The sequence below is a fragment of the Ranitomeya imitator genome, chromosome 1, assembly GCF_032444005.1.
Source record: "Ranitomeya imitator isolate aRanImi1 chromosome 1, aRanImi1.pri, whole genome shotgun sequence".
NCBI lineage: Eukaryota > Metazoa > Chordata > Amphibia > Anura > Dendrobatidae > Ranitomeya > Ranitomeya imitator.
Genome location: NC_091282.1, coordinates 1,152,048,961 through 1,152,074,835, shown reverse-complemented (window position 1 = coordinate 1,152,074,835; position 25,875 = coordinate 1,152,048,961).

The window sequence follows — 25,875 nt, the reverse complement described above, 5'->3', positions numbered from 1 at the left end:
CTGTATCCATTTTTTTCCACAGCATCCACTTTTTTCCGCAGGATCCTTTTTTTTCCCGCTGATCCGTTTATTTTCAAAAATAGCATAAGAAAGCATCAAAAACCACACCAAAAACTGCATAAAAAAAGCATCAAAAACCACACCAAAAACTGCATCAAAAACAGCATCAAAAACCACATAAAAAACCACACCGAAAACCTGCATCAAAAACTGCACCAAAAACAGCATAAAAAAGCATCAAAAACTACACCAAAAACCTGCATCAAAAACTGCACCAAAAACTGCATCAAAAATAGCATAAAAAACCACAACAAAAACCTGCATCAAAAACAGCACCAAAACCTGCATCAAAAACTGCCTCAAAACAGCATAAAAATGCATCAAAAACCACACAAAACCTGCATCAAAAACTGCACCAAAAACTGCATAAAAAACAACATAAAAAATGCATCAAAAACCACACCAAAACCTGCATCAAAAACTGCACCAAAAACTGCACCAAAACCTGCATCAAAAACTGCATTAAAACACAGCATAAAAAAACACATCAAAAACCACGCCAAAGACCTGCATCAAAACTGCATCAAAAACTGCACCAAAACCTGCATCAAAAACTGCACCAAACACAGCATCAAAAAACACATAAAAAACCACACCAAAAACCTGCATCAAAAACTGCACCAAAAACTGCACCAAAACCTGCATCAAAAACTGCACCAAACACAGCATCAAAAAAGCACATCAAAAACCACATCAAAAGCCTGCATCAAAAACTGCACCAAAACTGCACCAAAACCTGCATCAAAGCTGCATAAAACACCACACCAAAAACATGCATCAAAAACTGCATCAAAACTGCACCAAAAACTGCATAAAAAATCACATCAAAAGCCGCATAACAACGCACCAAAAACTGCACCATTTTTTATGAAGGTTTTGATGCAGTTTTTCGCGCAGTTTTTTGGTGCGGTTTTTGATGCAGTTTTTGGTGCAGTTTTTGGTGCGGTTTTTGATGCAGTTTTTGGTGCAGATTTTGATGCAGGTTCTGATGCAGTTTTTGGTGCGGTTTTTGATGCAGTTTTTGGAAATAAATAATTGGAAAATGTGCATGATTTGAATGGAAACATGCATGAAAAAACGGATTCAGAGGCCGGATTCATCATTTCACATCTCAGTTTCATCCGTTTTTTGCCGGATCCGTCGCTGTGCGTTTTTTCACAGGACAGAAAAAACGTTCGGGTATGTGCACATGTATTCTATAGGACTACGGATTTTTCCACAGCAGATTTGGAAAAACCGGAGTGCACAACCGCTGCGGTTTTTCCTGCGGATTTATCACAGTTTCTACTGTGGATTCCGCTGCGGTTTTACACCTGCAGTTTTCTATTGGAGCAGGTGTAAAACCGCAGTGAAATCCGCACAAAGAATTGACATGCTGCGGAATATAAACCGCCGTGTTTCCGCGCGTTTTTTCCGCAGCATGTGCACTGCGGATTTCGTTTCCCATAGGTTGACATGGTACTGTAAACTCATGGGAAACTGCTGCGGATCTGCAGCTGCAGAAACGCTGCAGATCCGCAGCAAAATCCACAGCGTGTGCACATATCCTTCCTGTGTATGTGTTTTCCGTCCAACGGAAACAGCTTTTTTGAAGGATCTGGCAAAAAACGGATGAAACAACTCTATGAGAAAAAACGGATCCAGCAGAAAAAACGGATCCTGCAAATGTGCTCACAGGATGCGTTTTTACCCATAGACTTGTATTATCATGCAACGGATCCATGATGTTTTGGCGGACCGTCGGCACGAAAAAACGTTCAAGTGAGCGTTTTTTTGGCCGCCGCGTCCACCATTTTCAACCGTGCATGCGCCACTGAGACACCGCCGCCTCCTCCCTGGACTTTAGAATGGGCAGCAGATTGGCTCCCACACAATTTTCTGCGCTAGTGGGGGAAAGCCAACGGCCGGGGGCCAATATTTGTAGCCTGCTATGAATATCAGCCCGCAGCTGTCTGCGTAACCTTTACTGGCTATTAAAATAGGGGGACCCCCAAAAAAATGATGTGGGGTCCCCCTATATTTTATAGCCAGAAAGGCTATGCAGACAGCTGCGGGCTGAAATTCATAGCCTAGAGAGGGGCCATGGATATTGGCCCCCCGGCTACAAATACCAGTCCGCAGCCGCCCCAGAAATGGCGCATCTGTAAGATGCGCCAATTCCGGCACTTAGCCCCTCACTTCCCACTCCCGTGTAGCGGTGGGATAAGGGGTAATAAGGGGTTAATGTCACTTTGCTATTGTAAGGTGACATTAAGCCGGGTTAATAACGGAGAGGCGTCAATAAGACGCCTATCCATTATTAATCCAATAGTAATAAAGGGTTAATAAAACCCACACACATTAGGAAAAAAGTATTTTAATATTCTTCATTTAACCATACTTACCATACTTCAGCACCTGCAAAAAACGTAAAATAATAAACTATATACTACCTGTCCACTGTAGTCCAATTAATAATGAGTGTCCCACGACGATCTCCCCTATAGAACAGTGACATCAGGTGATATCACTGCTCTATAGGACCCTAAGTGACACACTGCCAGGAGACAATGGCTCCTGCAGTGCATCACTGAGAGGTTACCTTAGGACAAAGTCTCACTTTATGGCATTTGCTGCGTGGGAAAATTTCTCATACAGCAATGCCAAAAGTGAGACTAGGGACTATTTTTTTTTTTTACAGCGGCAGAGGAATACAGTGTGGAAGGATACCTTCCTCCCATCATTGTGTTCCTGGAGACCCTAGAGAGCCGTTTGCAACAGCTGATGCTACCGTTCTCCACGGGAGATCATCGTGGGACACTAGTGGATGTTACACCCATTGGGAATCCCGCTCTGTGCTGGCTACAAGCTGTCAGGATGCAGCTTCCCCTCCTCCTCCCTCTCCTGCTTCCTGGCATGCTTCCAGCAGGTTCTCAGTCAGAGTGTTTAGGGCACGCGCACGCTCGTTCCCAGTCTCTTAGAGACAGCATGCATTTTTTAAATATGCTTCTAGCCAATGGCATGTTATCCTTTGCTATTTCTAGCTCCTCCACCATAGGGAGGGCGCTGGAGCAACAAGTATCCATTGTTGCTTACTTCCGGTTCCTGTCTGCATGTGCTCCAGTTTCTGAAGTGCTTTCGCTTGTACTCCGCTTACACTGTCTGTTTCCACAGATCATCAGCTACCAGTTACCCAGCGAAGTCCTTTCCAGAGGCATTTCGCAGGACCTCCGATGAACCCGGTCGTGCTACGTCGACGGCATCAGCTCTTCTTCGACTACGACAGGAGGATTTTACAGTGGCTCATTATGCACTGCAGTTTCGTACCCTATCGTCTGAACTTTCCTGGAACAATGAAGCCTTGGTAGCTACCTTCTGGCAGGGTCTTCCAGGAAGAATAAAGGATGAGCTGGCGGGACGGGATATACCTACAATTCTGGATGACCTGATTTCCCCTGCAACTCGGATTGATTTACGGTTTCAAGAACGATCCAAGGAGACCAAACGTGAGAGGGGGTTCTATCATCAAGGTTCTAATACTCCTAAATCCACGACGTCTTCAACTTCATCTTCCTCCCCTGTGGCTATGGAGATGGATCGTGTAATCTTGGGCAACCGCCGCCAGGAGGCACGTCGCTTGGAGGGGAGCTGTTTCTACAGTGGCAGTTCCAGGCATTATATCCACTCTTGTCCATAGAAAACTCGGGAAACTCCAGTGCCTAGGGTCTGTAGGAGAGGCTACCCTAGGTAAGGATCATCTTTCTCCTTCTCTGCAAATAACTGTCTCCGTGGTCTTTGGCAAGGTAAAATTTTCGGAACTCTGCCACCTGGATTCCGGAGCTGCCGGAAATCTCATTTAGCAGGCGTTGGTGGATCGATATCAGATTCCAGTTCACCATCTTCCGGAGCCATTGCAGGTGACATCCGTGGATGGTAAACCTTTGTCCAAGCCAGTTCGGTTCCAGACTGAGCCTTTGGAACTTTGGGTAGGCTCAATGCATTCAGAAAGAATCCGCTTTTATATGTTGCCAGGTTTGTCTCACCCCTTGCTTTTAGGTCTACCTTGGTTCCAGATACATGAACCAGTCTTAAATTGGAAGATGGGAGAGGTTCTGCGCTGGGGAGACTCCTGCTTGGACCGGTGTATCATTCCCGTTCGTCCTATTCTCCCTCCAGTCCAGTCTACTGCCCTGCTGGGTCTATCACCTTCTTACTGGTCCTTCGCTGATGTCTTCAGGAAAAAGGAGGCAGAGAAATTACCTCCACACAGGTTGTATGATTGCCCCATTGATCTGCTCCCCGGAACATCTCCTCCTCGAGGGCGAATTTATCCTCTTTCTCAAGCAGAGACTCACTCCATGTCTGAGTACATCTAGGAGAACATGGCCAGGGGATTTATCCCGAAGTCATCCTCGCCAGCTGGAGCAGGATTTTTCTTCGTGAAGAAAAAAGATGGTTCTCTATGGCCCTGTATTGATTACCGAGGGTTGAATCAGATTACGGTGAACTTCAACTTCTGTGCCTCCGTTTCCATTCATTACAGTGGATTTCTGCGGACAGGGAGTATATTGGTTGTTTGTTATTTTAATCTTTTTTACAGATGACACTGGTTTCGGGGATCAAAGTGACAAGTAATGGTGAGTATGAACTCTATGTTTAATGCACTGTATGTCTGTATGTATGTATTGTATGTAATGTATGAATGTATTGTATGTAGTATGTATGTAGTATGTATGTATGTAGTATGTATGTAATGTATGAATGTACTGTATGTAGTATAAATGTAGTATGTATGTAGTATGTATGTAGTATGTATGTAGTATTGTTTTTTTACATTCAACACATTAGCCGGAGGATGGGACTACTACTCTCCCATCATTGGCCAATTTGTCAATCACTGTCACTGTTACAGGCATCGTCCGATGGGACTTGTAGTCCCATCGGACAATGCCTGCACGGACCCCCGGCAGCCCGCTGAAAGCCCCCTTAAGCCGCTCAGAGCCTTGGCAAGCCCGAACAGAGCCCCCGCAAGCCGCACAGAGCCCCGTCAAGCCCGCACAGAGCCCCCGCAAACCGCACAGAGCCCCGGCAAGCCCGCACAGAGTTTCCACAAGCCGCACAGAGCCCCAGCAAGCCCGCACAGAGCCTCAGCAAGCCCGCACAGAGCCCCACAAGCCGCACAGAGCACCGGCAAGCCCAAACAGAGCCCCGCAAGCCGCACAGGGCCCAGGCAAGCCCACACAGAGCCCCCGCAAGCCGCACAGAGCCCCGGCAAGCCAACACAGAGACCCAGCAAGCCCGCACAGAGCTCCCGCAAGCCGCACACAGCCCCGGCAAGCCCGCACAGAGCCCTGGCAAGCCCGCACAGAGCCCCCGCAAGCCGCACAGAGCCCCGGCAAGCCCGCACAGAGCCCCAGCAAGCCGCACAGAGCCCCGGCAAGCCGCACACAGCCCCAGCAAGCCCGCACAGAGCCCCGGCAATCCCGCACAGAGCTTGCGCAAGCCACACAGAGCCCCGGCAAGCCCGCACAGAGCCCCGGCAAGCCACACAGAGCCCCAACAAGCCCACACAGAGCCCCCACAAGCTGCACAGAGCCCCCGCAAGCCCACACAGAGCCCCCGCAAGCCGCACAGAGCCCCGGCAAGCCAACACAGAGTCCCGGCAAGCCCATTCAGAGCCCCCGCAAGCCGCACATAGCCCTGCAAGCCCGCACAGAGACCCAGCAAGCCCGCACAGAGCTCCCGCAAGCCGCACACAGCCCCGGCAAGCCCGCACAGAGCCCTGGCAAGCCCGCACAGAGCCCCCGCAAGCCGCACAGAGCCCCGGCAAGCCCGCACAGAGCCCCGGCAAGCCACACAGAGCCCCAACAAGCCCACACAGAGCCCCCACAAGCTGCACAGAGCCCCCGCAAGCCCACACAGAGCCCCCGCAAGCCGCACAGAGCCCCCGCAAGCCAACACAGAGTCCCGGCAAGCCCGCTCAGAGCCCAGGCAAGCCCGCACAGAGCCCCCGCAAGCCGCACAGAGCCCCCGCAAGCCCACACAGAGCCCCCGCAAGCCGCACAGAGCCCCCGCAAGCCAACACAGAGTCCCGGCAAGCCCATTCAGAGCCCCCGCAAGCCGCACAGAGCCCTGCAAGCCCGCACAGAGACCCAGCAAGCCCGCACAGAGCTCCCGCCAGCCGCACACAGCCCCGGCAAGCCCGCACAGAGCCCTGGCAAGCCCGCACAGAGCCCCCGCAAGCCGCACAGAGCCCCGGCAAGCCCGCACAGAGCCCCAGCAAGCCGCACAGAGCCCCGGCAAGCCGCACACAGCCCCAGCAAGCCCGCACAGAGCCCCGGCAATCCCGCACAGAGCCTGCGCAAGCCACACAGAGCCCCGGCAAGCCCCACAGAGCCCCAACAAGCCCACACAGAGCCCCCACAAGCTGCACAGAGCCCCGGCAAGCCCGCTCAGAGCCCAGGCAAGCCCGCACAGAGCCCCCGCAAGCTGCACAGAGCCCCCGCAAGCCCACACAGAGCCCCGGCAAGCTGCATAGAGCCCCGGCAAGCCCGCACAGAGCCTCCACAAGCTGCACAGAGCCCTGGCATGCAAGCACAGACCCCCCACGGTCACACACAGACTCCGCCCACACACACACACACAGTCTCCGCCCACGCACCACCCACACTCCATTATAGTGCATCATTTCACTATGAGAACTTCCGATTCTGGTATCTGATATCGAAAAAAAAATCGGAACTCAGTATCGGAATTCCGATACAGCGAATATCATTCAATACCCGATATTTGCAGTATCGGAATGCTCAACACTAAGCAGCACATAAAGTGCTTTTAACGTTCTACATTTGAATGAGGCCCACCAGTTGTTGCCTTCTAGGGTCTATGGATGATCCCACTTATATTATTTCCTGGCTTTGCACTTTGTGTGTAGTAGTACCACAACTACACATTGATCACAATATTTGAATGAGGCAATACAGTTGTTGCCTTTAAGGGTGCATGGATGACCCTGCTTGTAATTTATATTTGGCAGGTATTGTACCTAGTGCATAGACTTTATAAGTCTAGGAGTATCAATACACGACCATTTGAACAGTGTGTGTATGAGACCTACCTTTATGACTAATACAGAGTGTATCTGAATTCCTAATTTTGGGCAGTTATTGCTTTCTTCAAAGATTACACTGACATTTCCTATTTTTTTTATAAAAAAATAAATTTTGGTTTACTTAAGTTATATATTATTAAAACCCTTTTAAAATTTTGCCTTATATAAAAGTCATTATACAGGGCAAAATGTTTAACATTTTTTCCTGTAAAATGCAATTTCTCGTTGATTTGAAATGCTTAATTGTCAGTTCTCGAAGTGGAATGCTAGTGTGACACCATTGTTCTCAGCAGTGACCTGGGAGTCAGAGGTGCTTCCAGGTGTCTTTCCAATGCTATTTTCCTTCCATTCATCGCTGTTCACATCCATTTCAAGATTTTCACTGACCCCCAAACACCAGTATGGTCTGCCAGAAAAATGCTTGGGTTTCTAATTGACTCCCAATTTACTCGTTACTTGAAACGAACACCGAAGCACTAGAAATTGCATAAAAAGCATCCAAGAATTTTAGTACATGCTCACTTCTATTAATTATCACTATCAAAATAAAACTTATATTCAAATTGTTAAACACTATTGTAGCAAAAGGCTTGATTTCAATAGGAACAATAACTGATGTTCCAAAATTATTCAAATGGTCGAAAACTGTTATATATCAGTGTGTAGATAGAATGAAGATAAATTAATGAATATGTAATTTTTTTAGTTTTGTGACATGTGGATAGAATGAAGATAAATTAATGAATATGTAATTATTTTAGTTTTTACTAGCAACATTGTACCATTTTATTTATCTGTCACATAGTCCAGGTATCATGCCACATGAAAAAATATTTCAATGTTTTTGCAGTTTGGTTGCAGCATTGCAAGTATTTTACTATCCATGGAACTTGAAATGCTTGCTGTCCATACATTTGTGTAATATTGGTACTTCTACAAATCTCAAGAACAATAGTTACTGAGGTCATGTCTTTTGTCAATAACTGCTTGAACATACAGTGACTTAAAAAAGTATTCATACTTTATAAACTTTTCCATATTTTTTTTAATGTTACATCCGTTTTCTAATTTATTTTAAATATGTCTGGAAATTGTGAAGGGCATTTATATTCAGCCCCCCATGAGTCAATATTTGTAGGTTCTCCTTTTACAGTAACAAAATAGTTACTGTGGCAAGTCTTTAGGGGTTTGTCTCTTCTTTGCCAACTAGCTGTAGCTAATTGAGATAAGATGGAGACATCAGTGAATAGCAATTTTCAAGTCTTTCCGCAGATTCTCTATGGCATTTCAGTCTAGATATTGACTGGGCCATTCACACACATAAATATGGTTTGACCTCAACCATTCTATTGTAGCTCTGGCGATATGTTTGGGGTTTGATTATGTGACTTTTTGAGATGATTGGTCATTGTGAATTTTATTTAGGGGCATCATGCTACAAGGGGCTTCACACACATGTACGTCACAATTTTCAGGTTCATATTTTATTAAATATTGAGAAAACCATGTCTCATTTTCATTATACTTTACAAATAATTGTTACTTTGTGATAGTATATCACATAGAATCCTAATTTTGTTGGTGTAACCTGAAAAAATGTGGAAAAATTTACAGGGTATGAATACTTTTTCAAGGCACTTGTACTTGTGAGAAAGCATTGCCTCAACATGTATTTTTGTTCTAAGCTGCATTTTTCACATTTATACAATGAGCTGTTTTAACAGGTATTGTGTAGAACAATGTACTGACTAAGTTAGAAGCCTGCGTACTATTTATCTACAGATTCCTTAGTCCTTAGAATTGCCTAAAATAACAGTATTAGAGATGATTGAATTTGAGTGGAATTGATTGTTTTTTTAATTTTAGAAAAAAATCATGATTTCTATACATTTTACTGAACCGCAGAAAACCAGGTAATAGTTTTTATTTTTTCAGGAACTCATTTCCCCCTTAGGCTAGGTTCACATTGCATTAGCAGCAGCACATTCAGCACATACGCTAACGGGCTGCTGCTAGCGCAAGTGCCTGCGCTACATCACACTAGCGCAGATGGAGCATCTGCTAGCTCCATCTGCGCTAGCATTGACGGACCCGAAAATGCTGCAGCCAGCGTCTCGGGTCCGTCACTCAAATGACGGCACATCGCTAGCGCACGCCCATTGTGGGCGTATGCTAGCGATGCGTTCACCATTGCATTCAATGGTGGCGTTAATGGACTATGTTACACCGCGTTATGCCGCGGTGTAATGTAGTCCATTTAACGTAGTCAATGAACGCAATGTTAACCCAGCCTTACCTTTCCCACCAATCTCACAGCCCACCATGCTGTCCTCCAAGCCTCTTCTGTTTTCTTTCCTGAGTCGTGGGCATCCTCTTCATCCTCTTCAATTCAAGTCATGGAATCTAGCTCAACTAGGCCTCAGACATCAATGCTCGCCGAGTCTTTGTAATGCATGTCATTATGTCGCCTAAGTTGAAAGCCAGGCCCTATAGTGAAGAGGATGAGAAAATGCATGTGATGGGGAATGGGGAAAAGATAAGTCATGGAGGACTGGATGCTATGGTTATGGGGATGGCAGGACAAGTGAGTGGCGAGATATTTTTTTCCCTTTAAAATCAGCACGATTTTGCAAATTCGAATCTTGGTAGATATGATAATCTCTAAATGGAATACAAAAGATTTCTTTCTGACAATCAATAAGAATATTTACATTTATGGACAACAAGCAGAGATTTTGAAAAATGTGAACTCAGTTTATGTGTATTAGGCATTGATTTAACATTTCATTATACAATTATTTATTTATTTCTTTTTCTGAACTATTCTAATCTTTACGACATTTGAACAGATGCACAAATAGCAGTGGAAACCCGGCACCAAAAGATTTCCTAGTTAATTACCTTATTCACTGTTTAATCTTAATGTCTATTAATATTATCTACTGTAAAGTAAAAAGAGCAGAAAAAGTGATAGGTACAGCTGCTTCGATGTCTTTTGAATGTCAAAAAGTCATGAAGATGAATGGGAAATTATTTTAATGAGGATAGTAAACCATTAATTAGATGTATATTTCCCTGTGGGTAATTCTTTAAAGGGCACAAACTGTGTTGTAACAAAATATTGTTTTTATTTTTATAGATTCTCAATTGTTTCATCTCTTTCTGAGAAGAATATCTGTGTTTAAATACAGTAGTTATGTCAGGTTAATTATTGGAGCCAAGCAAATCTAGGTTCACAAACTTTGTCAATGTTTTCCCAAAAAAGTGATTTGTGGCAAATTGATTTACCACTTCTCAAAAATATTCCAAAGCTCTCCAAATCTACAGATAGGATTGTCACTTATCATCAAAACATACCAGATTTCTAAATCCTGTAATATGACAGATTATAGTCTTTTCCTCCTTCACCCTTCTTTGTCCATTCCCTAGCCTACCTTTATATAAACCTCAATAAAAAGTGGTGAAACAAAAGAAAAACCTCGTACAGTCTTAGAAAGTCGTGAAAGACACTCGGATGCCTAGTCAGTATTCAACCCCTGTCAAGCCATTCAACAAAGTCCTAGAGATGTCAACATGAGTATTCTTAACATATATTACTGTGAGTAACACAGCCACATTAAAGGGGTTTTCCCATGAGCAAATTTTATTTTAATTCATAGATCTTGGGATAATAAAAATTTCTACAGGATGGGCCATTTTTATGGATACACCTAAATAAAATGGGAATGGTTGGTGATATGAACTTCCTGTTTGTGGCACATTAGTATATCGGAGGTGTAAAACTTTTCAAAATGGGTGGTGACGATGGTGGCCATTTTGAAGTTTGGATCCAAATTTATTTTTTTTAATGGGAAGAGGGTCATGTGACACATCAAACTTATTGAGAATTTCACAAGAAAAACAATGGTGTGCTTCATTTTAATGTAACTTTATTCTTTCATGAGTAATTTACAAGTTTATGACCACTTATAAAATGTGTTGGATTGTCAATGCAACCCTCTTCTCCCACTCTTGACCCACTGATTGCAACACTGCAGAAGAAATGCTAGCACAGGCTTCCAGTATCCATTGTTTCAGATGTTGCACATCTTGTATCTTCACAGCATAGACAATTGTCTTCAGATGACCCCAAAGATAAAAATCTAAGAGAGTCAGATCGGGAGACCTTGGTGGCTATTTAACTGGCCCACGATGACCAATCCACTTTCTAGGAAACTGTTCATGTAGGAATGCTCGGACCTGACATTCAAGATGGTGCCCAACCACATTATGGGTGTCAGGTCCGAGCATTCCTACATGTACAGCTTCCTGGAAATTGGATCGGTCATCGTGGACCAGTTAAATGGCCACCAAGGTCTCCTGATCTCCTGATCTGACCCACTCAGGCTTTTATCTTCGGAGTCATCTGAAGGCAATTGTCTATGCTATGAAGATACAAGATGCACAGCATCTGAAACAATGAATACTGGAAGCCGGTGCTAGCATTTTTTCTGCGGTGTTGCTATAAGTGTGTCAAGAGTGAGAGAAGAGGGTTGCATTGACAATCCAATACAATGGGCAGCACTTTGAGCACATTGTATAAGTGGTCATAAACTTATGAATCTATAAAGTTACGTTAAAACCAAGGCATACCATTTTTTTCTAGTGAAATTCTCAATAAGTTTGATGTGTTCACATGACCCTCTTCCCATTGAAAAAAATAAAGTTGGATCCAAAATCGCCAACTTCAAAATGGCCACCATGGTCACCACTCATATTGAACAGTTTTCCTCCTCCTATACACTAATGTGCCACAAACGGAACGTTGATATCACCAACCATTCTCATTTTATTTAGGTGCATCCATGCAAATGGCCCACCCTGTGTGTGTATATATATATATATATATATATATATATATACCGTATATACTCGAGTATAAGCCGACCCGAGTATAAGCCGACCCCCCTAATTTTGCCACAAAAAACTGGGAAAACCTATTGACTCGAGTATAAGCCTAGGGTGGAAATGCAGCAGCTACCGGTGAATTTCAAAAATAAAAATAGATCATTATTTCCCCATAGCTGTGCCATATAGTGCTCTGCGCCGTTCATATCTCCCCATAGCTGTGCCCCATATAGTGCTCTGCACTGTTCATATTCCCCCTTGGCTGTGTCATATAGTGCTCTGCAGCGTTCATATCTCCCCATAGCTGTGCCCCATACAGTGCTCTGCAGCGTTCATATCTCCCCATAGCTGTGCCCCATATATGCTCTACAGCGTTCATATCTCCCCATAGCTGTGCCCCATACAGTGCTCTGCAGCGTTCATATCTCCCCATAGCTGTGCCCCATATATGCTCTGCAGCGTTCATATCTCCCCATATCTGTGCCCCATATAGTGCTCTGCAGCGTTCATATCTCCCCATAGATGCTCCACATAAATCTGTGCCATGGCCACTGCTGCTGCAATAAAAAAAAAAAAAAGCCATACTCACCTCTCTTGATTGCAGCTCCCAGCGTCCGGTCCCGGCGTCTCGTCCCGGCGTCTCTGCACTGACTGATCAGGCAGGGGGCGCCGCACACACTATATGCGTCATCGCGCCCTCTGACCTGAACAGTCAGAGCGCAGATAGACGCCGGGAAGACCGTGGGACGGCAGGGACAGCGCGAGGATCGCCGGGACTAGGTGAGTATGCCTCAGCGCCCTCACCCCCTCACCCGCCGACCCCACCGCTACCGTGACTTGAGTATAAGCCGAGAGGGGCACTTTCAGCCCAAAAATTTGGGCTGAAAATCTCGGCTTATACTCGAGAATATACGGTATATATATATATATATACATATATATACATATATATATAGAGTACAGACCAAAAGTTTGGAAACACCTTCTCATTTAAAGATTTTTCTGTATTTCCATGACTATGAAAATTGTAAATTCACACTGAAGGCATCAAAATACTTAACAAGAAAGTGTGAAACAACTGAAAATATGTCTTATATTCTACAATCTTCAAAGTAGCCACCTTTTGCTTTGATAACTGCTTTGCACACTCTTGGCATTCTCTTGATGAGCTTCAAGAGGTAGTCACTGGAAAGGGTTTTCAATTCACAGGTGTGCCCTGTCAGGTTTAATGAGTGGGATTTCTTGCCTTATAAATGGGGTTGGGGCCATGAGTTGTGTTGTGCAGAAGTCTGGTGGATACACAGCTGATAGTCCTACTGAATAGACTGTTAGAATTTGTATTATAGCAAGAAAAAAGCAACTAAGTAAAAAAAAATGAGTGGCCATCATTACTTTAAGAAATGAAGGTCAGTCAGTCCAAAAAATTGGGAAAACTTTGAAAGTGTCCCCAAGTGCAGTTGCAAAAACCATCAAGCGCTACAAAGAAACGGTCTCACATGTGGACCGCCCCAGGAAAGGAAGACCAAGGGTCACCTCTGCTTCTGAGGATAAGTTTTTACTAGTCACGAGCCTCAGAAATCTCAGGTTAACAGCAGCTCAGATTAGAGACCAGGCCAAAGCCACACAGAGTTCTAGCAGCAGACACATGTCTACAACAACTGTTAAGATGAGAAATTTTGCAGCAGGCCATCATGGTTAAATTGCTGCTAGTAAACTTCTGGTAAGGACAGCAAACAATCCGAAGAGACGTGTTTGGGCTAAAGAACACAAGGAATGCACATTAGACCAGTGGAAATCTGTGCTTTGGTCTGACGAGTCCAAATTTGAGATATTTGGTTCCAACCACCGTGTCTTTGTGCGATGCAGGAAAGGTGAACAGATGGACTCTACATGCCTGGTTCCCACCATGAAGCATGGAGGAGAAGGTGTGATGGTGTGGGGGTGCTTTGCTGGTGACACTGTTGGGGATTTATTCAAAATTGTAGGCACACTGAACCAGCATGGCTACCACAGCATTTTGCAGCGGTATGCTATTCCATCCGGTTTGCATTTAGTTGGACAATTATTTATTTTTCAACAGAACAATGACCCCAAACACACCTCCTGGCTGTGTAAGGGCTATTTGTCCAAGAAGGAGAGTGATGGGGTGCTACGCCAAATGACCTGGCCTTCACAGTCACCGGACCTGAACCCAATCGAGATGGTTTGGAGTGAGCTGGACCACAGAGTGAAGGCAAAAGGGCCAGCAAGTGCTAAGCATGTCTGGGAATGCCTTCAAGATTGTTGAAAGACCATTTCCGGAGACTACCTCTTGAAGCTCATCAAGAGAATGCCAAGAGTGTGCAAAGCAGTCATCAAAGCAAAAGGTGGCCACTTTGAAGAACCTAGAATATAAGACATATTCTCAGTTGTTTCACACTTTTTTGCTAAGTATATTACTCCACATGTGTTAATTCATAGTTTTGATGCCTTCAGTGTGAATTTACAATTTTCAAAATTATGAAAATACAGAAAAATCTTTAAATGAGAAGGTATGTCCAAACTTTTGGTCTGTACTATATATATATAAATATATATATATATATTGTGATGCAGTGACCCCTGTGACAGCTAGGGGGCGCTGTGAGTGCTCTTTGGGATGTGCATGGAGGCATATCTATTGCGATAATCGTGGTGAAACAGTGACTGGCTGTGTTGTGAATGGCCGATATGTGTCGCAGAGTGAGTGTGCGTAGTAAGTCTGATGCAATGTTGTTGTTCTGGGATCTGTAGTCCCTCAAGTGTGTATATGTGTGGTGTAGCTGTAAGGGAGACTTACTAGGCTAGTTGTGTGAGATGGGTGGGACAAACTAGCCACACATCCACACTCCCATCCAGGGGAGTGGTTAAAGGTATATAATGTGACCAGGGTGTGGGTCACATGGTGTTTTTTCCTGTGTATGGTCGCTGTGAGTGACCTGTGTGGTTCCAGTGGAAGGTCCTGGAGAGCCTGTGTGTTGGGTGGTCTTGGGAGTAGGACCGGATCCCTGATTAGCACACTGAACCACCTGTGTTGGACGAGGTCCTGAATAGCACATGGTGGGGCTTTGGACCTGGTGAGCCGGGTGTGTTGAATTTCCTGGGAGTAGGAGTTCTGAAGAGCACATGGTGGGCTTTGGACTTGCTGGTGGCCTGGGGTGTTGGACGAGGTCCTGAATAGCACCTGGACAGGTCACATGTGCGGTTCATGTGGAGAAGCAACCGTCCTTCGGTGGGTCTGGACTGACTAAGATATGCCACCAGGCAAGTTGGTGATTCCCGTGAGGCAGCTTTTCCAGAGGACTGACAAGGAGTCAGCAGGTGGAGCAGGAGCTCCCATCAGGTACTTGTACAGACTGTTGGTACCTGTGTGAAACGAACTGTGGTAACCCACGGCAACTGGTCAGGGGAGGACCAGCGTGTTTAGTTGCTGCAAACCTGTAATGTCATATGTTGGTGCTTGTTGTGCTCAATGGACATTGGTGAAGTGTACGGCATACGGACACCAATGATACTGGGCGAATTGAGAGGCCCAGCATGTTTAGTGTCCGTGATACAAAGCCGTAAAAGAAGTGTTTAAGTCAAAGCTGCAAGTTAATATCATCAGTTGGTGCCTATTGTGTTTGATGAATGTATAATATGAACTGTGCATAACCCGGTTTATGACCCTTTAATAAACCGTATGGACTGTTTTGTGTTCAAAAATCGTGCCTGACTACGTCAATCCCGTGCCAAGCGAGTGTCCCCCAATACACTTAGTGAGAGCAATCTTACAATATATATATATATATATATATATATGTATATACATATATTGCTCAAAAAAATAAAGGGAACACTAAAATCCCACATCCTACATATCACTAAATGAAATATTCCAGTTGTAAATCTTTATTCATTATGTAGTGAAATGCGTTGAGAACAGTGAAACCTACAGTAATAATGATCAATGTAAGTCACAACTTATATCCCATGGAGTTCAGGAGTTGGAATGATGCTCCAAATCAAAGTGGAAAATCAAATTGAAGGCTGATGCTCTGACTTCAGAGGAAATGCCTAAAGACAAGAGTAGTGTGTGAGGCCTCCATGTGCCTGTATGACCTCCCTACCATGCCTGGGCATGCTCCTGATGAGGTGGCTGATGGTCTCCCGAGGGATCTCCTCCCAAACCTGGACAAAACTATCCACCAAATCCTGAACAGTCTGTGGTGCAACATGATGTTGGTGGATGGAGGGAAACATGATGTCCCAGATGTTTGCAATCGGATTCTGATCTGGGGAATGGGCGGGCAAGTCCATAGTTTCAAAGCCTTCATCTTGCAGGAACTGCTGACACACTCCAGCCACATGAGGTCTGGCATTGTCCTGCATTAGGAGGAACCCAGGGCCAACCGCATCAGCATATGGTCTCACAAGGGGCGAATTTGTCAATCCTGGTGTTCTGTGGTAAATGCAAAGCATCCTGCACAGTGTTGGGCTGTGAGCACAACCCCCATCTGTAGATGTTGGGCACTCAGACCATCCTCATGGATTCGGTTTATAACCGTTTGTGCATACTCATGCACATTTGTGGCCTTCTCGAGGTCATTTTGCAGGGCTCTGGCACTGCTCTTACTGTTCTTCTTTGCATAAAGGCGGAGGTAGCGGTCCTGCTGCTGGGTTGTTGCCCTCCTACGGCTCCCTCCACGCCTCCTGGTGTACTGACTTGTCTCATGGTAGTGCCTCGAGCCTCTGGACACTATGCTGACAGACACAGCAAACCTTCTTGCCACAGATCGCATTGATGTGCCATCCTGGATGAGCTGCACTACCTGAGTCACCGGTGTGTGTTGTAAAGTCCATCTCATGCTAACACGAGTGTGAAAGCACAAGCAACATTCAAAAGTGACCAAAACATCAGCCAGAAAGCATTGGTACTGCGATGTAGTCTGTGGTCCGCACCTGAAAAACTACTCCTTTATTCAGTGTGTCTTGATAATTGCCTACAATGTCTATCTGTTGTCTATTCCATTTGCACAACAGCATGTGAAATTGATTGTCAAACAGTGTTGTTTCCTAAGTGGACAGTTTGATTTCACAGAAGTTTGATTAATTTGGAGTTATATCCTGTTGTTTAAGTGTTCCCTTAATTTTTTTGAGCAGTATATATATTTACAGCTCTGGCAAAAATTAAGAGACCACTGCACAGTTTTATAAAAATCAACGTCTCTACATGTCTGACAGCCATTCCATTCCAGTGTCTGTTGAATTCCAACCAAAGTACACCTCATATTACTAATTGTGCTTCTGATTAGGTGATCACCTGAACTAAATCTTATTTAATGAAGGAAAGTCTTAAAACCACTGCTGTGGTGTTCACAATCCTCTTGCAATAGGACAAGCTGGATTGCAAAACAAGTGCTAGTAATATCCCAAAAGTAATAGGAATAAAAAAATAACTTTTAGCCATGCCAAAGGAGTTGAAATGAAAAGTCTTGAGTGAGGAAAAGAAGGGCTCAATTCCGGCTTTACTAACAGAGGGACACAGTGAGCATCATGTTGCCTCCATCCTTAAAATTTCTAAGATCGCAGTCCATTACAACAAGGTCAAGCAGCAGACATTGGGGACAACAAATCTACAGACTGTCAGAGGGCAAAAACGACTCTCCACTGACCGGGATGACGGTCATCTTCTTCAAATGTCCCTCAGCAACCGCAGGATGACATCAAGTGACCTACAAAAGGAATGGCAAATGTCAGCTGGGGTGAAGTGCACATCAAGATGAGTTCATGACAGGCTCCTAGAGGTGGGACTCAAGTCATGTAAAGCTAGAAAAAAGCCTTTCATTAATGAGAAGAAAATGAGATAAGATAATCTTCTCTGATGAGTCTAATTTTCAGCTTTGCCCAACAACTGGTCATCTAATGGTTAGACTGAGACCTGGAGAGGCATACAACCCACAGTGTCTTGCACCCACTGTGAAATTTCGTGCAGTAGCTGTGATGATTAGTGTTGTGCGAAACCTTCCAATATCCAGAAGTATCGGAATCGGATTGGATCAGCCGTTATTCAAAAAATATCGGATATCGCCGATACCGATACCCGATACCAATGCTAGTCAATGGGACAAAAATATCAGAATTAAAATAAGCCCCTTTCTTTCCTTGTAGGTTAAATCAACATGAAGGAACACAACTAAGAATAATGTAGGATATATTGGGGAGGTCTAGGAGACATAGGAGACATTAAAGGCATAGAGGTTTAGGCCAATCAAATGGAAAAGCAGGAATTAATTTTTTTTAAGACGTTCGGAGTTACAAAGAAATTGACTATGTTAAGATTTTTTATATTTTGTCAGATATTTATGTTTCACTACTTCCATGCTCTTCACCTTCTTTTTTTTATTTCTCCCACACTTCCTTCTTCATCATCCTCAGCAGCAGCATCTTTGACATCAACTTCTTCTTCACCTTATTCATCTTCTTCTTCTTCACCTACTTCTTCTTATATTTTTTTTACATTCTTCATATTTTTTTATTCAACTATTATTCTTCTTCATATTCAACTTCTTCATCTTCTTCATATTCTTCTTCTTCATCATATTCTTATTTGTGACAGGCCTTCCTGTTGTGAATTCTGTTGTCGGGCTCCCTCCTGTGGTCATGAATGGTACTTCGGCTGGTTCTGTCCATGGACTTCCTCTGGTGGGTGTTTCTGAGTTTCCTTCCACAGGTGACGAGGTTAATTCGTTAGCTGGCTGCTCTATTTAACTCCACTTAGATCTTTGCTCCATGCCACCTGTCAATGTTCCAGTATTGGTCTAGTTCACTCCTGGATCGTTCTTGTGACCTGTCTTCCCAGCAGAAGCTAAGTTCCAGCTTGTATTTCTTTGGTTTGCTATTTTTCTGTCCAGCTTGCTATTTTTATTGTTGTCTTGCTTGCTGGAAGCTCTGGGACGCAGAGGGAGCGCCTCCGCACCGTGAGTCGGTGCGGATGGTCTTTTTTGCGCCCTCTGCGTGGTCTTTTTGTAGGTTTTTGTGCTGACCGCAAAGTAACCTTTCCTATCCTCGGTCTGTTCAGTAAGTCGGGCCTCACTTTGCTAAATCTATTTAATTTCTGTGTTTGTATTTTCATCTTTACTCACAGTCATTATATGTGGGGGGCTGCCTTTTCCTTTGGGGAATTTCTCTGAGGCAAGGTAGGCTTTATTTTTCTATCTTCAGGGCTAGCTAGTTCCTTAGGCTGTGCCGAGTTGCATAGGGAGCGTTAGGCGCAATCCACGGCTATTTCTAGTGTGTTTGCTAGGATTAGGGATTGCGGTCAGCAGAGTTCCCACGTCCCAGAGCTCGTCCTTTATTATCAGTAACTATCAGGTCATTCCGTGTGCTCTTAACCACCAGGTCCATTATTGTCCTGACCACCAGGTCATAACAGTACAGGTGGCCCAAAGTACTAATGCATCTCAATAGAGGGATAAGAGAAGTTCTGAGACCATTTTTTTTTCTTTGCAGTGTATTTTGTCTCTCTTTTCCCCTTTACCTCTGGGTGGTTCAGGACACAGGTGTAACATAGTAACATAGTAACATAGTAACATAGTTAGTAAGGCCGAAAAAAGACATTTGTCCATCCAGTTCAGCCTATATTCCATCATAATAAATACCCAGATCTACGTCCTTCTACAGAACCTAATAATTGTATGATACAATATTGTTCTGCTCCAGGAAGACATCCAGGCCTCTCTTGAACCCCTCGACTGAGTTCGCCATCACCACCTCCTCAGGCAAGCAATTCCAGATTCTCACTGCCCTAACAGTAAAGAATCCTCTTCTATGTTGGTGGAAAAACCTTCTCTCCTCCAGACGCAAAGAATGCCCCCTTGTGCCCGTCACCTTCCTTGGTATAAACAGATCCTCAGCGAGATATTTGTATTGTCCCCTTATATACTTATACATGGTTATTAGATCGCCCCTCAGTCGTCTTTTTTCTAGACTAAATAATCCTAATTTCGCTAATCTATCTGGGTATTGTAGTTCTCCCATCCCCTTTATTAATTTTGTTGCCCTCCTTTGTACTCTCTCTAGTTCCATTATATCCTTCCTGAGCACCGGTGCCCAAAACTGGACACAGTACTCCATGTGCGGTCTAACTAGGGATTTGTACAGAGGCAGTATAATGCTCTCATCATGTGTATCCAGACCTCTTTTAATGCACCCCATGATCCTGTTTGCCTTGGCAGCTGCTGCCTGGCACTGGCTGCTCCAGGTAAGTTTATCATTAACTAGGATCCCCAAGTCCTTCTCCCTGTCAGATTTACCCAGTGGTTTCCCGTTCAGTGTGTAATGGTGATATTGATTCCCTCTTCCCATGTGTATAACCTTACATTTATCATTGTTAAACCTCATCTGCCACCTTTCAGCCCAAGTTTCCAACTTATCCAGATCCATCTGTAGCAGAATACTATCTTCTCTTGTATTAACTGCTTTACATAGTTTTGTATCATCTGCAAATATCAATATTTTACTGTGTAAACCTTCTACCAGATCATTAATGAATATGTTGAAGAGAACAGGTCCCAATACTGACCCCTGCGGTACCCCACTGGTCACAGCGACCCAGTTAGAGACTATACCATTTATAACCACCCTCTGCTTTCTATCACTAAGCCAGTTACTAACCCATTTACACACATTTTCCCCCAGACCAAGCATTCTCATTTTGTGTACCAACCTCTTGTGCGGCACGGTATCAAACGCTTTGGAAAAATCGAGATATACCACGTCCAATGACTCACCGTGGTCCAGTCTATAGCTTACCTCTTCATAAAAACTGATTAGATTGGTTTGACAGGAGCGATTTCTCATAAACCCATGCTGATATGGAGTTAAACAGTTATTCTCATTGAGATAATCCAGAATAACATCCCTCAGAAACCCTTCAAATATTTTACCAACAATAGAGGTTAGACTTACTGGCCTATAATTTCCAGGTTCACTTTTAGAGCCCTTTTTGAATATTGGCACCACATTTGCTATGCGCCAGTCCTGCCGAACAGACCCTGTCGCTATAGAGTCACTAAAAATAAGAAATAATGGTTTATCTATTACATTACTTAGTTCTCTTAGTACTCGTGGGTGTATGCCATCCGGACCCGGAGATTTATCTATTTTAATCTTATTTAGCCGGTTTCGCACCTCTTCTTGGGTTAGATTGGTGACCCTTAATATAGGGTTTTCATTGTTTCTTGGGATTTTACCTAGCATTTCATTTTCCACCATGTAAACATGGACATTCAAGGTCTGTCCTCTTGGATGGATAATCTCACTACAAGAGTACAAAACATTCCGGATTTTGTGGTTCAGAATCCGCTGTCAGAGCCTAGGATTCCAATTCCTGATTTGTTTTTTGGTGATAGATCTAAGTTCTTGAATTTCAAAAATAATTGTAAATTGTTTCTTGCCTTGAAACCTCGCTCCTCAGGTGACCCTGTTCAACAAGTAAAGATCATTATTTCTTTGTTACGTGGTGACCCTCAAGACTGGGCATTTTCCCTTGCGCCAGGAGATCCTGCAATGCGTGATGTTGATGCGTTTTTCCTGGCGCTTGGATTGCTTTATGACGAACCTAATTCAGTGGATCAGGCAGAGAAAATCTTGCTGGCTCTGTGTCAGGGTCAGGATGAAGCGGAGATATATTGTCAGAAGTTTAGAAAGTGGTCTGTGCTCACTCAGTGGAATGAATGTGCCCTGGCAGTAATCTTCAGAAAGGGTCTCTCTGAAGCCCTTAAGGATGTCATGGTGGGATTTCCCATGCCTGCTGGTTTGAATGAGTCTATGTCCTTGGCCATTCAGATCGATCGACGCTTGCGTGAGCGTAAAGCTGTGCACCATTTGGCGGTACTATCTGAGCATGGGCCTGAGCCTATGCAATGTAATAGGACTTTGACCAGAGCTGAACGGCAAGAACACAGACGTCGGAATGGGCTATGTTTTTACTGTGGTGATTCCACTCATGCTATCTCCGATTGTCCTAAGCGCACTAAGCGGTTCGCTAGGTCTGCCACCATTGGTACGGTACAGTCTAAATTTCTATGGTCCGTTACTCTGATTTGCTCTTTGTCATCCTATTCTGTTATGGCATTTGTGGATTCAGGCGCTGCCCTGAATTTGATGGACTTGGAGTATGCTAGGCGCTGTGGTTTTTTCTTGGAGCCCTTGCAGTATCCTATTCCATTGAGAGGAATTGATGCTACGACTTTGGCCAAGAATAAGCCTCAGTACTGGACCCAATTGACCATGTGCATGGCTCCTGCACATCAGGAGGATATCCGCTTTCTGGTGTTGCATAATCTGCATGATGTGGTCGTTTTGGGGTTGCCATGGCTACAGGTTCATAATCCAGTATTGGACTGGAAATCTATGTCTGTGTCCAGCTGGGGTTGCCAGGGGGTACATGGTGATGTTCCATTTTTGTCTATTTCGTCTTCCACTCCTTCTGAAGTTCCAGAGTTTTTGTCGGATTATCGGGATGTATTTGATGAGCCCAAATCCAGTGCCCTACCTCCTCATAGGGATTGCGATTGTGCAATTAATTTGATTCCTGGTAGTAAGTTTCCTGAGGGCCGATTGTTCAATATATCTGTGCCAGAACACGCCGCTATGCGGAGTTATATAAAGGAATCCTTGGAGAAAGGCCATATTCGCCCGTCGTCATCACCGTTAGGAGCAGGGTTCTTTTTTGTGGCCATGAAGGATGGTTCTTTGAGACCTTGTATTGATTACCGCCTTCTTAATAAAATTACAGTCAAATTTCAGTATCCTTTGCCGTTGCTGTCTGATTTGTTTGCTCGTATTAAAGGGGCTACTTGGTTCACCAAGATAGATCTTCGAGGGGCGCATAATCTTGGGCGTATTAAACAAGGCGATGAATGGAAAACAGCATTTAATACGCCCGAGGGCCATTTTGAGTACCTGGTTATGCCATTCGGGCTTTCCAATGCTCCATCAGTATTTCAATCCTTTATGCATGACATCTTCCGAGAGTACCTGGATAAATTCCTGATTGTGTATTTGGATGATATTTTGGTCTTTTCGGATGATTGGGAGTCTCATGTGAAGCAGGTCAGAATGGTGTTCCAGGTCCTTCGTGCGAATTCCTTGTTTGTGAAGGGGTCAAAGTGTCTCTTTGGAGTTCAGAAGGTTTCATTTTTGGGGTTCATTTTTTCCCCTTCTACTATCGAGATGGACCCTGTTAAAGTCCAGGCCATTTACAATTGGACTCAGCCGACATCTGTGAAGAGCCTGCAAAAGTTCCTGGGCTTTGCTAATTTTTTTTTTTTTTTTTTTTAAATTCTTTATTTAAGTTTTCAATAAACATAAGGAAAAAACATGTTGTAACAAGTATAAGCTCTCATGTCAAAAATACAGATGTTTTGATACTTTACATCAGGTCATAAGATAATCAAAAGAGACTGTATTATCAATATATACTCATTAAATAATAATGACAGTTGAGCATACAAAACATAAAAACAAAATTTCAGGGCCATGAAAAAACTAGCCCTAGATAACAGTATGAGCTAAAAAGAGAAATTTGTAAGGTTAGGAGGAGTGACAGGGAGGACTATAATACCACGAGTATAGTTGTCATCAATTGAGGAGGAGGAAGAATGGATGGCAGAAAAGGTGGCTGGAGTATGCAGAAATTAGGTGCAAAACGTGGAGGCGGGTCGGTCAACGCGTCCTACTTGAAAAATACAGGCTAGGGTGAATAGAAAGAACTCCTGGTAGGATAACTGGTATAGACAAATCTCAGTGTGAATTTCCTATCCTAGATCCAGGAGTTAGGGGTGAATAAACAACCCAAGGAAGCCAAGAGGCACAAAATTTTTCGTGGGTTCGTGTTTCCCAGCTAGACAATTCTTCTAGACGATATAGATCTTGGACTTTAAGGGTCCATTCATTAAAAGATGGAGGGGATGTTTTTCTCCAGTGTATTGAAATCAAATGTTTTGCAGCTGCTAATAAAATGGGTAGTAAGCCGTGTTTCTTTGGGTTAAAGGAGGGAGAAGGAAGGGAAAGCAAAACATCTTGGGGAGACAGGTCTCGATCCATTAGGCCCATACTGCGGAGAGATTTGCTTATGTCTGTCCAGAATTGTTTTAACTCCGGGCAAAACCAGAAGATATGAGCTAGGGAACCCACGGATCGAGAGCATCTCCAACACAGCGGGGAGTCCACCAGTCCCCAATGAAATAGTCTTTCTGGGGTTCGGTACCACCTAGTAAGTATTTTAAATGCATTCTCTTGCAGTAGAATACATCTGGAGAATCCATGCGAGTTGGCTAGTACCTGTTGGGTTTCCTGGGAGGAAAGTGTCACCCCCAACTCCGTTTCCCAAGAAGAGAGGTATAAGGGTTTAAATTGAGTTGGGCTTTTGAGGAGGTTCGCATAAAGTTTAGAAACTAGTTTGGTGATTTGTGGTTTTAACCTCACTAGTAAATCGAGCCAAAGCCAGTCTGAAGAGTGACTGACCTTAGTTCTAAAATTCGTCAATATGCGGTGTATGTGATGTTTTTGGAGGAAATTGGTAGGTTGTTTTGTGGCGTTGATCGGCCAATTGTCCTTGCAGGGTATTTGGTTTGATAGGAATTGAGAAATTGAGGCGTTTGGCAACGATGTCCAGAGTCCATAGGTGTCCTCATATGTAGGATCCACCAACCATGGGATGATCCTAATCGGAATGCTTTCAAGAAAGTAGCAGTACGGGAGCTGGTTTGGTATAAGGAAGCGTCTTATAGATGGGGTGTTATGTAGGATCTCATCAAGTTTATTACGTGGGCAGTTGTAGGACGACCAGAGATAAAGATCAACCTCATCCCCTAGCAGGGCAAGTTCTAAATTCGTATTGAAGTTTTCTGGGTTAGGTTTTAGCAGGTTTATCCATCTAGCGAGATGTATAGCTTTATAATAAGTTTTAATATCTGGAAGGCCGAGACCGCCCTTACCTTTGGGAAGAGAGAGAATTTTGAAAGGGAGTCTGGCTTTTTTATATTTCCATATAAATTGAGAAATCAGTTGGTTGGTCGAGTGGAAAAACGAATTGGGAAGGGGTATGGGAACCATATTCATGGTATAGAAATTTTTTGGGAAAATGTAAGATTTAATGACATTTATTCTTCCCATCCAAGATAAGTAGGGTAGATCATAATTTTTTAGATCTGCTTGAAGCCGTGCCAAGAGGGGAGCGTAATTACATTTGTAGAGGGAGGAGGGGTCAGCTGTTAAGTACATTCCAAGATATTTTAGTTTTCCTGAGGGCCAATTAAAAGGGGTGTTATCTTTTAGTTCTAGGATGTCCGAAATCTTTGCTGAGATGTTTAATGCTTCCGATTTATTTGCGTTTATTTTAAAGTGAGAGATCTCGCCGAAGTCAGAAAACAGAGACATTAACCTCGGAAAAGATGTTTTGGGGTTGGAGGTCAAGATTAACAGGTCGTCAGCAAATGCAGCTACTTTGACCTCTAGTTTGCCAATCTTAAATCCTTTGATTTCGTTATCTTGTCTAATCTTTTCCATCAGGGTTTCCATGACCATGATAAACAGGGAGGGTGAGAGAGGACAGCCCTGTCTGGTGCCATTGGTTATGCTAAAGGGTTCGGAAAAAATACCATTCACCCCGACTTTAGCAGATGGGTCTACGTAGAGGGACATAACAGCATCTATAAAGGCTGTTGGGAAGGCAAATTTTTGTAGCGTGCAGACCATGTATCTCCAACTAATTCTGTCAAATGCTTTTTCAGCATCAGTCGACAGAATGGTCAATGGAGTTCTAGTTTTCTTTG